A 15,656-nucleotide genomic window follows, 5' to 3' on the forward strand; every position below is an offset into this window, starting at 1 on the left:
GGCCGTTATATCCGGAAATCGTGCTCACAAAAGTCAGATACGAATGACTCGACCATCAAATTTGTATTAGCTTTGACCACCGAGTGACTTCTGGAATGGCACGATTTGGATGACGTTGCTATGACGTCATGGATGTCAAAGTGACTTTGAAACACTCCTCCCAAAAAGTCTCCCCATGTTCGCGGAAGCGTAGCTCAGAAACTAAAAGGGCTTGGGTCTTAAGCAGGGCAGGTCTGTTAACTGCACCAAAGGATTTTCAAGATGCCTTTTTCAGCTCAAGATCCCAGAGAAATGTGGAATGCTTCCTTTAACGATGGCTCACGGTGGTTCGTCATCATGCTCCTCCGACAGCCCATGGTGGTCCGTCATCACTCCTCCTGTGACAGTCCATGGTGGTCCGTCATCACTCCTCCTGTGACAGTCCATGGTGGTCCGTCATCACTCCTCCTGTGACAGTCCATGGTGGTCCGTCATCACTCCTCCTGTGACAGTCCATGGCGGTCCTCATCACTCCTCCTGTGACAGTCCATGGTGGTCCGTCATCACTCCTCCTGTGACAGTCCATGGTGGTCCGTCATCACTCCTCCTGTGACAGTCCATGGTGGTCCGTCATCACTCCTCCTGTGACAGTCCATGGTGGTCCGTCATCACTCCTCCTGTGACAGTCCATGGTGGTCCGTCATCACTCCTCCTGTGACAGTCCATGGTGGTCCGTCATCACTCCTCCTGTGACAGTCCATGGTGGTCCGTCATCACTCCTCCTGTGACAGTCCATGGCGGTCCATCATCACTCCTGTGACAGTCCATGGTGGTCCGTCATCACTCCTCCTGTGACAGTCCATGGTGGTCCGTCATCACTCCTCCTGTGACAGTCCATGACGGTCCATCATCACTTCCCCTGTGACAGCCCATAATGGTCCGTTATCACTCCTCCCTCGCTATGACAGCATATGGCAGTCCGTCATCACTCCTCTTGAGACAACCCATGGTTGTCCGTCATCATACTTAGCGACGGCCCGTGGTGATCCACCAATGACTCGTCGCGTATATTTTTTGGGTGGCATAGGTGTGGCCGAGGAACTTACAATGGGATCATCCCCCGGTTTTGGAGACCAGGGCTGCATTTTTCCAGCAAGTTTTCTCGCAGGCTCGCATTTCCTGAAACCTGAGAACTTGACAAAAATCCTCGGTGTGACGCAGGTGCCTAAGTGCAAGACATTTTTGCACGATAGGACCGCGCGTGAGGCTCGAATAACTAAGACTGACTAAGGCTAAGAGACGGAACACGATCCAAAGCTCGGCGCCGAAATGGGGCTGTGTGTGCGTTCCTGCTCGCAAGAGGTACGTTGACTAGCTGACACGTGCCAGTCTACAGCGCTCTCCGTCTGCAATCGTGCACTTTTGTGGTGCTGTATAAGGCCGGGAGCTGATAGCCACGACCGAATGAGTCCTAGCAGCGACACTCTTGATGTAATCACGGCACTTCAGAGCCTTAAGCCGCCTTGACTGCACCGAAGCATTCTCGACAACAGGTCGGTGTCAACCATCCTATGGTGTGCAGGGCCCCCTCCCCTTTGAGCATTCCACACAAGAGCCGTGCCTGATGACCCCGTGACGGCAGCCAGCGGTGCGACAGGGGGGGGGGGGGGGGGCAATCACACCACAGGAGCCGCCCTCGACGGCGGCCGCGGCCTCCGTCTTGTCGCCGCGACGACCTCCGCGAATACCTGACGGCATTTACGCCGGCGACGGTCGAGCCGCGGCCCTGAGAGTGAAGAGCCGGCCCCGCCCCGTCACGGCCACGGGGTAAGGCCTGGCTGCGCTGCCGCGGGTCCGCCCGGCGTGTTCTGGACCGTAGGCACTGCTGGCACCGAGAAATGACGTGCACTGCGGCGCAGCATGTCCGGCCGTGGTGGAGATCAGTGATGCAATATTTTTGGCGAGAGGCGTTAAGCTTGCGCCGTGCCGGCGATACGCGGAATGCACAGTTCGAAGTTGGCAATTTTTAACTTACCCTGACGCTGATATTGACTTAAGGTATCAATTGTGTCTGAAACTTACGGAGACTCCAGGACCATCATAAACATGTGACGAAACGATTCATCAGCAAAAGTGTCTCAACCACAACAAAAACGGAAGCTGCATGCGTCAAAAGGCTTGTTAAATTGAGTTTAAGGGAGTTGTCCATGTTTAAATATATTCATATCACAAGTGCTACCATCATCAATTTCACGATGCAGTAGATAAACTCCTCAATACAACATCGTTGGATAGCGCCATGGAACGTTTGTGTGACATCAGAGTCGCTTCCAGATGGCTGTGTCAGAGCTGCAACTCTGGCAGACGGGCTGACACTCGCTTGTGGCGCTTTACCTGCCGAGAGTTGGCGTGTGTGCTGGCGCGTGTTTGCGAAACCCCAATATGGTCATGTGCACGTGCTGCGACCCTTTCTCGTAGTGTTCCTGCAAATTTGTGCTTGATTTTGCATTGTTTACTTGCATCCAAATGCTCTGTTATGGCGTTATTTTTCAGTTATCGAACTCCAGTCTTAATTCCGTCATAACTCATACCACCGCCCGAAATCCCGTATTGTATAGTACAATACGTGAGTAGTGCCCTTTGACTGCACTCAACGCATCAAAACGGTCGAAGGCTAACTGATTGCCGCTGATGTCATGAATCGCGCCGCCGTACGCCAAACGCGAATAATTCGATAATCATGTTTTTTCTTGGCCTTTAGCACTGCATTGCCAGCAAGGTACCGGTATTTGTGTGGCGTTTGTGTGGCATCATGAATGTATAGTTGACCTTGATATATTCTGCACATGTTCGCGGAGACTAGGCTCAGAAACAAAAGTGCTATCCTCCCCTACTCTCACCCTAATAGGCGGAGGTCGACGCAACCCTCTAATGTTTTTTTGAAGATATCTCTCCGACATGTTGTGCAATCGCAATAACATATTTCGTAGCCTATGGAGCATTCATTGCAAATGTTTTGACACCAGAAACTAGCTTGTCTGGTTGCGGGGCAGCGGGCGGCAACCAACGATGCCGCGGAGTGCACGCGGCGGGCCGACATTGTTACATTAAGGGAGCCATGACATTGTTACATTAACGGAGCCATATATCATGAATGTATACTTAAAACACATACAACAAGGAGCATTGAGCAAGGGACATACACTTAAACCCCATACAAATGTGAGCACTCCTTTTACAACCGCAGCGTTAGCGCTACTGACGGGATGGTGATTAGGTCCATATCACTGCGGCGATATCAAATCAGGCTTCATCACCATCACCGCGGGTGCATTTCCTTAGAAAGGTGCTGAGTCATGTATAGGTTTACAAACAGTCCGGGGACGCACGCGTCACAGACATCTCCCAGAGTGGAGCCGAGAGAGCACGGATTAGCGCCACTCTGGGGTCGTTGTGTCGCTGTAATAAATGGTCGGCGGGCACCCCAACCAGTGCACGACAATGGCTGAGTTACCTTGAAGATTCCTGAGCATCCTTGAGTTGCCATGAACAGGCATAGTAATGCGGCGCTCAAGCACCAAATCTAGCCCAAGTGCTTGCGACACCCCAGTCACTTTGCACAGAAGCCTGAACGACCGACTTGGGATGATCTGGTGCTGACCATGTGGTGACTACAGCGCGAGTACAGGCCGACCACGCTCAGTGACGGCGCTGGCCTGTCATGCGAGCCGTGCTATCCCGCTTAAATTTCTTGCTATGTGGAAATTAGATAGGTCCAGTTAAGGCGAACAGCGAAGAGTGTGAGCCTGTTGCGCTTTTGGAGCCAGTGAATCAGACACAATCGGTTAGAACATCAAGCTCCCAGCTCAGTGGTAATCCTCGCGTATGATGGACGCTTGCTTTTCGCCCATGTGTCCTTGTCAGTGTCGGCACATTCCTTATCAGCACATCGACGCGTGTTCGTCCACATGATTCTGCAAACAAGCAGTCCGGCTGGGACAGGTCATGGGACAGGTCATGGGACAGGACAGGTCAGGTCAGGTCAGGTCAGGTCATGGGACAGGTCATGGGACAGGTCATGGGACAGGACAGGTCAGGTCATGGGACAGGTCATGGGACAGGTCATGGGACAGGAGAGGTCAGGTCAGGTCAGGTCAGGTCATGGGACAGGTCATGGGACAGGTCATGGGACAGGAGAGGTCAGGACAGGTCAGGTCAGGTCATGGGACAGGTCATGGGACAGGACAGGTCAGGACAGGTCAGGTCAGGTCATGGGACAGGTCACAGGTGGCAGGTCATCAGATGAGTCAACAGGGTCTGCTTCAAGTCATCCGCCAATGTTGAGTACGATGAACATACCGACGTGTGTCTTTCAACAAAGCCTGAATCTAAACCCGTCCAGCAGAAGAATGTAGTTTTCCTCGATAATCGGCAGCAAATCATCACGTTTCATCCAAATTCAGAACAATATGAAGGGTGGGGTAAATGAACCGTGATGATGGAAACAGGACATCAACATCAGAACACCAGCACAAGTTCATGTGTTCATTGAACACACGACCTTCTTCTGATATTAATCTCCTGGACGGCTGGTGTAAAACTTCTATTTTAGGTCCCATCCCACCCTTTTCTGAACTTTTTGCAGTGTTGTTGGTGCGGCCCATGTCAGTGCGTAGACTAATCCATATTTCATGGATTTCTCCGATCGGTGTGGGGCTCTTCTGTCCGCAGTGGGCACACAATGGCTGCTGTGTGGTGGTTTTCATGCTGTTCTGGGCTCCTTCAGCAACATGCCAGACAGGGAGCTTCTGGATCATTCTCACCACAGGCGACCGCAGAAATGAATGCATTGCTGCACATCTGAAGGATCTCATCAGATATGCCTGTATTGCTACTAAATGCCGCAACCGCAATCGGGGTAGCGTGGTGGGAATGCTGAGCATGTAAATGTGGGTCCGAGGATCCCAGAAGTGCATGCGAAAGCAGCTGGCAAAAAGCGCAGGCCACTGGAGCCGCTCGGCATAAGGGTGGTGGGAGCTGATAATCGTTTGAAGGGGTGGGGGAGATGTACATCAGTCGTATTCGTCTCATGCGCTTATCCTGGAGCGGTGCTCAGTTTTTGGTTTGTTACGCATCAACGGTAACCACGGAGGATTCTGCGTGAGTGAAATCCGACCGTTCTAACGCTTGGACGGACTGGAATTACGTTGAAATCAGGCACATATATATATATATATATATATATATATATATATATATATATATATATATGTATATATATATATATATGTGTGTGTATGTGTGTGTGTGTGTGTGTGTGTGTGTGTGTGTGTGTGTGTGTGTGTGTGTGTGTGTGTGTGTGTGTGTGTGTGTGTGTGTGCGTTTGTGTGTATTTAAATTTCAGTGTTATAGGTATGACTAAAATATGTTTCCTTTACATCGAGCCGCACGATCGTAGAGCATATTAGAGCATTCGTGGGTGAGCATGCTTCCGAACTGAAAGATTGCTTGTCTTCGAGGCGTGGCCCAATGATGTCATACTGTGACATAATGCTAGTCAGCGCATGTTGACAAACATGACATGACACTCAAACGTGGCAGCATACAAAATTGAACGTTAGATCTATGGAGTTTCGTAGGAAGTAAGTGATTTGGAAAATCGTTGAAAATGGGTTTCATGTTCCCTGTCCTCACTTTTGTAATTTCGTATGTTTTTGTACAGATACAGCCCAGGCAATAACGAGACTTACTTCAGGACTCCTCTACAACTTACTTGTTCTTAAAAACTGCACCGGAGCAGCTAGCTTAGAAATTGCGTTTTTTATTTTCGATCTTAAATCAATAACGCTGATACCTGAAGTGCCCGCAGTCATAGAAACAAATTTCCAGTCTGAGCTTGAATACCAGCGTGACAGAGCATGAACTGAGCTTCTTCGCTGGTCGTCGATTGCTCTGCTGCGCTAAATCCCGCATGGTCTGTCCCGCAGATGGCGTGTGGCCACCCCGAATGGGCCGAGGACGGTCTTGTCTGCGGCCGAACGACGGGAGCTTCACCTGGAGGAGAGGGCTGCGGCGAGTTCACGCGAAAGGTCAGGGTCAGGAGAGATCTCGCAGACCGCTCTGTGCGCGGGGTCGGACGTTTTGGCGCCTCACAACTGCGGTTAGTGCGTCACATAATTCTTCACAGCCAATCTGTCGCGTGATGGCAGACCTCCACCGCAGCACCGCAACGTAAAAACACATGACGCTGCAGGTGATCCACACATTCCAATCCCAAAACCGGACACGGCCCAGGCACCCTAATATAACCCGCCGAATTAAGTGTCCCGCGGGCTGGTACAACCGGGCGCCGGCGGCGTCGGCACGTGACCCTGTGTGGCGCGCGGAGTTCCCGGCGGCGGCGCCTCTGATCCTCGGCACGGACGTCTCCGGGGCGGCGCCCGGCGGGGGTCCGCCCCGAGCGGCCGCTCCCCGGCGCCCGCCAAATACGGGGCGTCGAAACACCCCGCCGACTGGTTCGGCCTCAAAGCCGGCCAGAAATGCGGCCGTGTGCAGGCTGTCCCCCCTCCCCCCCCCGCCCTGCTGCAGGCGGGGCAGGGGAGGGGTGGGGCAGATGACGCTGGTCCCAGGCGCAGACGGCACATCGTTATCCCCACGCGTGGTACTAGAGGTCGCCATGTCCCCGCCGCTCAGCGACTCGTTTGTCAAGATCTGGACAGGGTGTGAAGGTTGCCACTCCCTGTCGAATCAGGGGCTTATCGTGAGTGTCAACGCCCTCTCTCGTTGACTTCAGCGCTGCGCCATACCATTGGATTGCGTTTTCGCTGGCGTAATCCCCTTGATGTCCATTGCACGGACGAGTTCGCTGTTCCGTCTGCTCGACTCCAATGGAACGACCCATCGATGGATGGTGATGGAAATGACACGTCTATTTTGCCATTGCATCCCAAATTACGCATCTGTAGCACCAACGATCAAACCTAAAAGCGCTGCTCCCAAAGCGTTGCCACCAGTTTGGTTTCGTGTATTCCGTGGGCATTGGTGCCGCTTTGTTCACTGTTGGATCGACTGAGCTCCCTGATAGTCTCTGGTTTGAGAATTAAGCGTGTGGGATGCTGTGGAGACAGAAGTTTGAGCACTTGATTATGGTGTAAGTCTGTTCGAACGACATGTTGGAGACACCACTAGCCATCGTGGGTAACAAATTTATAACGTGCACCATGCAGTCTGAGCAGTCATGTGCAGTCACGCGAACGACAAAGCTTATTGTCGCGCTTTTTGGGCGCTTTCTTAGATGAATTTTCATCGGAGCAGCACTGATCGTCTTTTCTGGCACATAGACTTCGTCGAGCACTTCAATTTGCCTTGTGTGCAGGTGAGCTTTGTAGAATGGTCGACCCGCCAAGCAACGGCATTACTGCGTGCTGCTGCCCTCACAGCAATATGCGCAAACATTTCTTTAAAACCTATTTTGGTTTCCTTTGTGATACGTTTTTTTCGATGATACCATTTCGGCGCATGGTGATTTGTCTTTCTCTCCACGATGATTCGTGTTATTGAGATCATCTACCTGGTGATCGCACCGTCATCATGTTATTGTCTGCAGTTCCGGCACGTTTCGGTTCGCTTCGCACTTCATGGTATGTTGTCAAATGGTGCATTACAGTTCAGCGTCAAATAAACAAACGTGTATTACTGCGCCAAACATGAATTACTGTCGTGTGTAATAACGTTCATGTTCCGAAGAAAGCATAGTCGGATGATGGAATCGCCTTGCATCTTTGATACCTGAGGGCAGTAATCGTATTATTTTTGTTTGATTTTTCGTGACGTCTCCGAATGAACGCAAGTATATTATTTGCGGAGGCGTATCTATGCAATGACGTGATCAGGGGCGGTTTTGGTGCGGGCGGGTCGAACATTGTTTAAGCATCAAGAAGTGATTACCTCTATCCCGTTTATCTCTTTATGTCTCCATATTTTGTTAAACGTTCTATGCGCATTCAAGTACATAACATTTAATGTCACTCTTTCATATCTTTGTGGTCAACGAACGTATTCTTGATGATCTAAGATGCTATCCTAGAGCACATGCGCACCAATGACAGTGCTAGCGGTGTTCATCAGCGGCGCGAAATCGCAGCGGCCCGTTACGTGATGACGCAACGGTGGGATCGGGGTAGTCGTGCCTGTCCTGGATCACTGAATTCCATCGATCCTGCTAGAAACCAAACTACATCTGGTGGAAATCACCTTGCCATCTACATTGGTCACGTGACTAGTTTAAGACGCCCTAGACCAGGTCACGTTTTTTGACTAGTTTAAGTTTGACTAAGTTTAAGTTAGTTTAAGTTAAGCTAGTTCAAGTTAGGTTTGGTTATACTAGTTCTAGTTTGACGTGGATAGTTTAAGACACACAAGACCGTGCACATATGGAGTGTCACTCAATGCTTCGTATATCTTTGCTAAACAGGAAAAGTTTGTGACACTGAATATGAGAAAATTATGACCCAGAGAGTTTCCGATGGTGCGCGAAAACAACAAAGGCTCTTCCTGCCCTTCTCGTACATATTCGCAGCAACCGGTGGATATTTGTAGGACGGTGTTCAAGCTTAATGGTCTGGACCACAAACGCCTCCTTGACATCTATGCCGCCGTTGAGTTGCCTTGACATTTCCATAATTTCTGTCACAGTTCCGTTACACAGGCGTCGCGACTGGATGTATTCCATTATCGGATGTTTTGCTTGTACTCTTTACAACAGTACAAGGACACGGCCTTTTGACCCAGCATAACATAATTCACCCGCAAAGATGTTTTCAAGACGATTAACACTCATGGCCCATGAAGTGAACATCACGATGTTTAGCAATACAAACCTAAAATAACCACAAGGCTGTTGTACACTAAGGCTACCCAATCCCTCTAAGTCCCTTTGTGGCATGTTAACCCAGTTCGGATCGCAAACCTAAAATAATCACAAGGTTGTTGTACACTAAGGCTACGCAATCCCTCTAAATCCCTTTGTGGCATGTTAACCCAATTCGGATCGACAACAAATGGGAGAGTTTGACATTTAAAGATATTGAAGCAAGCATTAGATGCTCGCAAGCAAGTATATGCTCACTTGTAACTATTGGTATACTTTTTAAGTGGAGAAGACCGCTATGCACAGCACAAGTTTCTGTTAAGCAAATGTGCTCTTCAATGCGTTATGGTTTGATTAGGTCATGTACCTAGCACAACATTGATTGAGAGCCAGTTGACGGGCGTCACATCTGGAAATCACGCTTACAAACGCCAGATGTGAGCGCCTCGACAGCTATATTCTTTGTGTTGATTGCTGCATGGCTTGAGAAATTTTGGGATTTGGATGATGTTATTATGACGTCATGAATTCCAAGGTGATCTTTAAACACTCTCCTCAATATACCTCTCTATAATTGGCGGGAAGGCAGCTCTAAAACTATAGGGGCTTAGGTCTTAAGAAGGGTACCGAAACAGCACCGAAAGGCCTTCAACATGGTTATTTCAGTTCAAAACACCATATAAATGTGAAGCACCTTCTTTAATGCGCTGCAATGGTCATTAGGCGCCAGAGCGGTAGCGCTCCCCGCGTTTCATTTCCTTCAGTCAACTAACGGCGGAGAACAACACCGTCACATGTTTTTGGGCCTCTGTGCGTTGACGTCGCATGTATGTACTTCCAACGTTGTACACTGAAGTCCGACTACGTGCTACGAAGAGCGTATCGGCCTTCTCTGGCTCGCAACATGATATAATCCAGTGACTCACGCTTGCGTTGTGAATCACCGGGGTCATTCAGCTCAAGGTCATTACATATCGAAGGCTCCTCTTCAGTGCGCCCTGACCCTAAGCCCCTATGCGTCAGCTGTTAGGAAGGCCTCTTTATTTGCAGTTTGGTCGATACGTGCGTAGTTCCGTAATGTGTCATCAGTTGCCACGTCTTCAGGTCACAGCCCGCTGCCCTTCTCCCCACTGTTGCACTGTCCCGCCGGCGACAGTTTGGAGCCCTCCCCCCCCCCCCTCCCCTTTGTCCGCGATGCCGATCGTCATGTCCACATGACGACCGCACGCGACGGGTTTGTTTCTCTTTGTTGATTTATTTTGTGATCATCTGGAGCGGGAATGAACGCCAGCTAGAAACATCAGCCCGATTTCAGACACGCTGTGAGGCCTGGGTACAGCCTTGCTTTGTTTCGTATCGCCCTCAGTTGGGACATGGCTCCTATGCCATCCCCCCCCCCCCCGTCCCGTATTTCCCATACCCGATGATCGACTTCTGTTAGAAGCATCGGACCATCCCATAACTCTAAAAACGTTAAAGCCCAGCAGTCCATTTGTTTAACATCTCTTCCGGTTTAACCCTACCTCAATAAATTGCCTGAGGCTCCACCTCTGCAACGGACACCCGCTCTCGCGGCGCCTCGTGCGCGGGACACCTGCCTGTGCTACCGCCGGCGTCGGCGCTGGCGCCGTCGTGCTCCCCGCCCTGCTGACCCGCCGCCACCGCGGCGCGCTACCGCCGGCAGGGGTGGACGTTACCGCGGCGGCGCCACTTAAATTTGAACACGGCCCGCGGCGGCGTGATCACCTGGCCGCCCGGGGGCATCTCGTGACGGGCCGAGTGGCCGCTTCCGGGAGCGTTTCCGGCGCGCTCTGCCGCCGCCGGAGCTGCAACAGGTGCTGCCCCCGCCGGCCGGCGGCGGCGCGCTGCACCTGTCCGGGCCCGACGAATGAATGGAGGGAGGGGAGGGGCGGTGACCTCCGCCCTCTCCGTCGGCCGTTGCGGCTTTCACCTCGTTAATGACCGCACGCGGAGGTGCAGGGCCGTTCCACCGTTGGTGACCGGCGGGGAACACGGGTTCTGGGTGAAGGCGCACCCTTGCACTGCGGCGGGACAGGTGAATAACCTCGCCCGATCATCACCCGTTAATAAACATCACCGTTATAACACTAAATTACCATTAGGCTAGTTCTGTTGGCGTTTGTACTACAAAGCTCTAAATGTTTTGTGTGTGTGAGAGGAAGTATCCGCAGGGTTTGTCATTTCGCCATAGCTGTTTGCTTCCTTCTTTTTAGCTTGGGCGGGGTTCAGCGTGTGCAGGCACTGATCACGCAGCTGGAGGATGAAGTAAGGCTGGAATATGGAATATTAGCAAGGAAAAACATGACACGTATTTTTCCATAACAAAACATGTGTCCAAAACAGGAAGTTGTCATAACATTAGGACCATGCTGCACAATACATAGGGTGTTGGTAACTGCTCGTCGATTTATGATCAGTGTCCCTTTTGGGGTCATCGTATCACCGTCATCTAATACGAATGCAGTGCACGACCTTCCAAAGAACACCTTCGGACGAACAGCAATGCATCCGGGCCTCCAGTATCTCGGTCGCGCAGAGCACAAATCTATGACAAGTTTGCCGCTGAGCACAGGTTCCACGGGTACGCTGTTCCCAGCGCCGCGGGTACGCCTTTCTCAGCATGCATCATCAATAGTTTCATACCTAGCATGCATACAAGGTTCCAGGCGGGCAGCAGAGGTTGTCACGGAGTGGGTGAAGCCACAGACTTAGGATTGGTTCATGGACCCAGCTGGATCGGGAAAGCCCCAAGTGATGCTGATTACGAGTGGATGGAGCTAAGAAAGTTGCGCCTCATGCGGTTTTGAGCGGATTCTAGAGTCGAATGTTAATCTAAGAAGCCGGGAATTTGTCCAAACGCGGTTTTTCTCACATTTGTGTTCAGCTTAGTTGAAATGGGAAATGAGATGGATTACTCTCGGAAATGCCCTGGCCGTGGCGGATCGGACCGGCTTGAAAATTCGTGATCACGATGGATCAGTTACTGGATTATGCTGTTGAGTGTTTACTTTTATGAGGGAAATATTAGCGAATTTTTAATGATGTTTTGCAGTACGTAGATAATAGATGCATTTCATGTAACCCCGAAAATGCAATCCCTGCAAAACTCGATTCCATGTCGTTTTGGAAGTACGCGCTGAAGTGATAAAATGAGCCCAATTGCACGTTGCTTCCAAGTAAAAGGACACGGTTGCCAGTGCGTTTCATTTAAAATGACAATCTTAGAAAGGTTCTGAGATTTAAAAAAAGCGCTCATGAAGATATACATACATGCATCCTTTGAACATTTTGCATTTTTTGCTTTTATCGTCAGCGTTCATCTGTCAAGCAAAACGCCCCGCGCCAGCCCCTTGAACATGAACACCATTCTTCAAATTTCAGAACGACCTTCACTTGCTGCAGCCGCTGGTGTCTTGCAAATTGCGTGTGCACCTAGTGAGCGTCGGGACGGAGGTCTGCATCTCTTGATCTTAGACAACGACGTTGAAAAGCGATGCTGAAACGACGTCGACAACAATTTCTAGTATCCCTTAAACTGGCACTGCAAGTGAAACATCGCGTGGATACCGTCGTTTGCATTTTTTAGCCGTGTGTCCTTAAAGAGATCGTTCCACATCTTGATGGGGTTTTTAACTGAAACAGCCATCTTGAAGGCATTGTGATGCATTTCACAGTCATGCCTTTCTTAAAACCTAACCCCTCTAGTTTCTGAGCTACGCGCCCTTGAAAACAAGGGGACTATTTCGAGGAAAGTATTTTGAGGCCACCTTGGCATTTATGAAGTCATAATAACGTCATTCAAATCCTGCCATTCCATAAGTCGTGCGTCGATCAAGGCAAAGAAAAGATAATGGTCGAGTCGTTCATACCTGGCATTTGTGGGTGGGATTTCTAGGTATAACGGCTTTCAAGTCTTTCTCAATTAATATTGTGCAAGGCACGATGACGTAATCAAACAATGACATATCAAGGACAATGTCTACTTAACTAAGAAATTGTGTTGTCTACAGCACCGTATTCTACTTTGAGGTATACTTAAAGGTATAAGTGAGCTTGTTTCATCATATCTGATGCGCGTTTCCATATCTTCAAATGTGAAACATTCCTTTTGAGCTGGTTCTATCTGCGTGGCAAGTAGGAGGCACACAAAAGAGTACGGCAATTCGTGTTAACACTGTCATCACGCAGGTGGGTATGGGTAGCTGTGACCAAACGTGAGGGTCTTTCAGCAGCCGAACAGGCTACATGAGGCCACAACACCAGCAACAAGCCTCGCTGCCAGCGCCAGCATTACGGCGCCTCTCGCTGCCGGTCGTGGCCGCCGCCGCATCGGCGGAGGTCACTGCCGGCGTAAGCGGGGCCGATCCGCCATGTGCGGCCCGTGGGCGGCCGTGGCGGCGCCGCCCGCCGTGCACGCCGTGCACGTGGCGTGCAGCGCCTCTGCACGCCTGTCCGAGCCGGTCGGCGGCCGCCGTCTGACGGCCGCTCCCCCCGCCGGGGCAGTTCCCCGCACCGGGCCGGCGCTTCCCCGTACACCTGTCGCCGAGTCAGCGTCGCCGACGGCGGCCGCGCCGATGCACGGGTCAGATACGGCCGGACTTAGGACGCCGACCGCTGCCGGCTCGGTGGTGGCCGTGATGCTGGCTGGAGCTGATGCCGTCCGCACGGGGCAGACCGTCTGGCCCCCGGAGATAAAGGGCCAGTCGACCGCATTCGTGCTGGACATGATGTCTCGGCGTGATGTCAGGCTGCATGGGATTAGATAATGCAATGCGATGATATAAGAGGTGATGTGGGCCTCCACAATGCAAGTGTCTGCCCCGATTGCAAGGAATACTGTACGGTGCGACATGTTTTGCATATCATTGGCACGGGATGCCCACACTTGCTTCTTCTTTAAAAAAAAACTTTGCCCGGTGCGGATTCAGCGGGGCCAAAAGGACCATGCCCCCCCCCCCCCTCTTAAGCTTGTGAAGCCATGATTTGATTGAAACCAGGAGCCAGCTCCCAAAATGGCCGGACGTGTGCTGTTTATGCAAGTTACGTCATTTTCCAGCAGTTCATCGGGTATGTTTCTAGTCTTGCTTCTGTTGGGGCAGTCAACCGTGTCAACAGCCAACGTATACGCGTAGCTTACGACGTTTGCATATCTAACATGAGTGGTTCAATCCTGGTGGATGGTTAACCCGTTAACACACTGATATTTTGAGAAGTGGCTGAACCCGCTATTATGTTGGTTGTGTCCCTGGTGACCCGTTAATCCCATCATACACCCGGCCTACCCGTCACAGATTGTCTTGCTTCCCGCACACAGCCCTTCCACGCGCGACACAGCGTGCTGAGCCCAAGTCACCACCCCGGGATTATGTATGTATATATATATATATATATATATATATATATATATATATATAAGCATGTCTGGGTGTGGGTAGCAGAAGCCATTAGGAGTTTTAAACGACTTTCTACAAGAGCGGTTTGTCCCTCCCAAAAAGCCCATATCTGCCCCTGGACTTACCTCGTTGTAACGATAGGCAACAATAAACGAGTGGTCTTTAATTTTTTTTCACAATTAGTTGCCACATATCCTAAAGAGCAATTGTTCAAAAGTTTCTCATAAAGTATCAAACTAGAGTGCTCTCGGCCGAAGGCCTTTCCCTTAATTGCCTTCATAATTAGCGCAATGCCCATCAAACGTCGCTTCATCATCATAGATCATTTGGATGAAGACAGGGACGCCCCAACGGAGTCAGATAGCCTCTTGGGATCTTTTGGTACAGATACAAAAGACGACCTTCATTTAAGGTGTCAAAATGGAGTCCTCCGGTACGAAATTCGAATATTCCCCGCGTACATGTTTCGACCAACTAAAACACGCGACGGACAACATCCGCATGTCACGCGAAAGACACTCAGTACTAGAAGCCGGCGTTGCACGCGGCACGGGTTGCGGCTTCGTGCCACAAAAGAAGATATCTCGATATAAAGTCGGCTTGCATTGACCCCGCCCGATATGACCGGTGCGCAGCTTCGATAAGAAGTGCTGTCATATTGGATAAAACTATTGTAGTTCTGCAAAGGCCTGAAATATTAGTAGCTTACTTTGTTTGGGACGGAAGAAGCACTTAATTCGATTAAAGACTTTATAAAAACGTCTGAGGTTACAGGGAAAATTTCCCACAGCTACGGAAATACACAAAAACCCGCTAGTCCTGGACATAAGCAGTACCAGTCACAGGTAAGTCCAATTCCAGTAAACCAAAGCAGCATAACCCGATCTTAGAACATGCAACATGACCGGACGCAAGACATCGAGAGCAGGTCCTCACTGCATTCACCAGTCATTTCCAAGACAGGACAGGACTAAGTAGCCAGTGTCCAGGTTAGCACAGCACAGCTCAGCGCGGCACAGCACGGTTGGGCACGGCGCGGCACAAACAGGACGGCAGAACACGGCACGAATGACACAAAGTGTTCAGAAGGCAGGGCATAGCAGGACAGGCCCAGGCAGGACATAAGACAGGACAGAGGAGATAGGAGAGAGTGCAAAGAAGGTAGGGAAACGGAGAGACGAACAGAGAACAGGGACGGGACATTAGGCAATGCCGAGCGTAGGGCAGAGTGTGCGAAGGTGCAGGGCAGGACAGAATTAGGGATAAGGACGGACAGGTGGAGGAGAGCAGGGCAGAGCAGAATAGAGCAGAACGAAACAGAACAGAACAGAACAGAACAGAGCAGAGCAGAGCAGAACGGAGCAGAACAGAGCAGAGCGGAGCAGGGTAGGGCA

General features: G+C 50.7%; 1 protein-coding gene across 1 annotated transcript in view; it reads left to right on the forward strand.

Moving 5' to 3' along the window:
* Positions 1-6,032: 6,032 nt before the first annotated feature.
* LOC119093590 (ETS-like protein pointed) overlaps positions 6,033-15,656 on the forward strand; it is a 95,838-nt gene continuing 86,214 nt past the window's right edge. The window contains exon 1 of the mRNA XM_037216565.1: positions 6,033-6,068. The gene's annotated coding sequence lies outside the window, so the exon portion shown is untranslated. The remainder of the gene's footprint in view (positions 6,069-15,656) is intronic.

Source organism: Pollicipes pollicipes, unplaced genomic scaffold (genome assembly GCF_011947565.3).
Source record: "Pollicipes pollicipes isolate AB1234 unplaced genomic scaffold, Ppol_2.1 Scaffold_4002;HRSCAF=4701_pilon_pilon_pilon, whole genome shotgun sequence".
NCBI classification, from domain to species: Eukaryota; Metazoa; Arthropoda; class Thecostraca; order Pollicipedomorpha; family Pollicipedidae; genus Pollicipes; species Pollicipes pollicipes.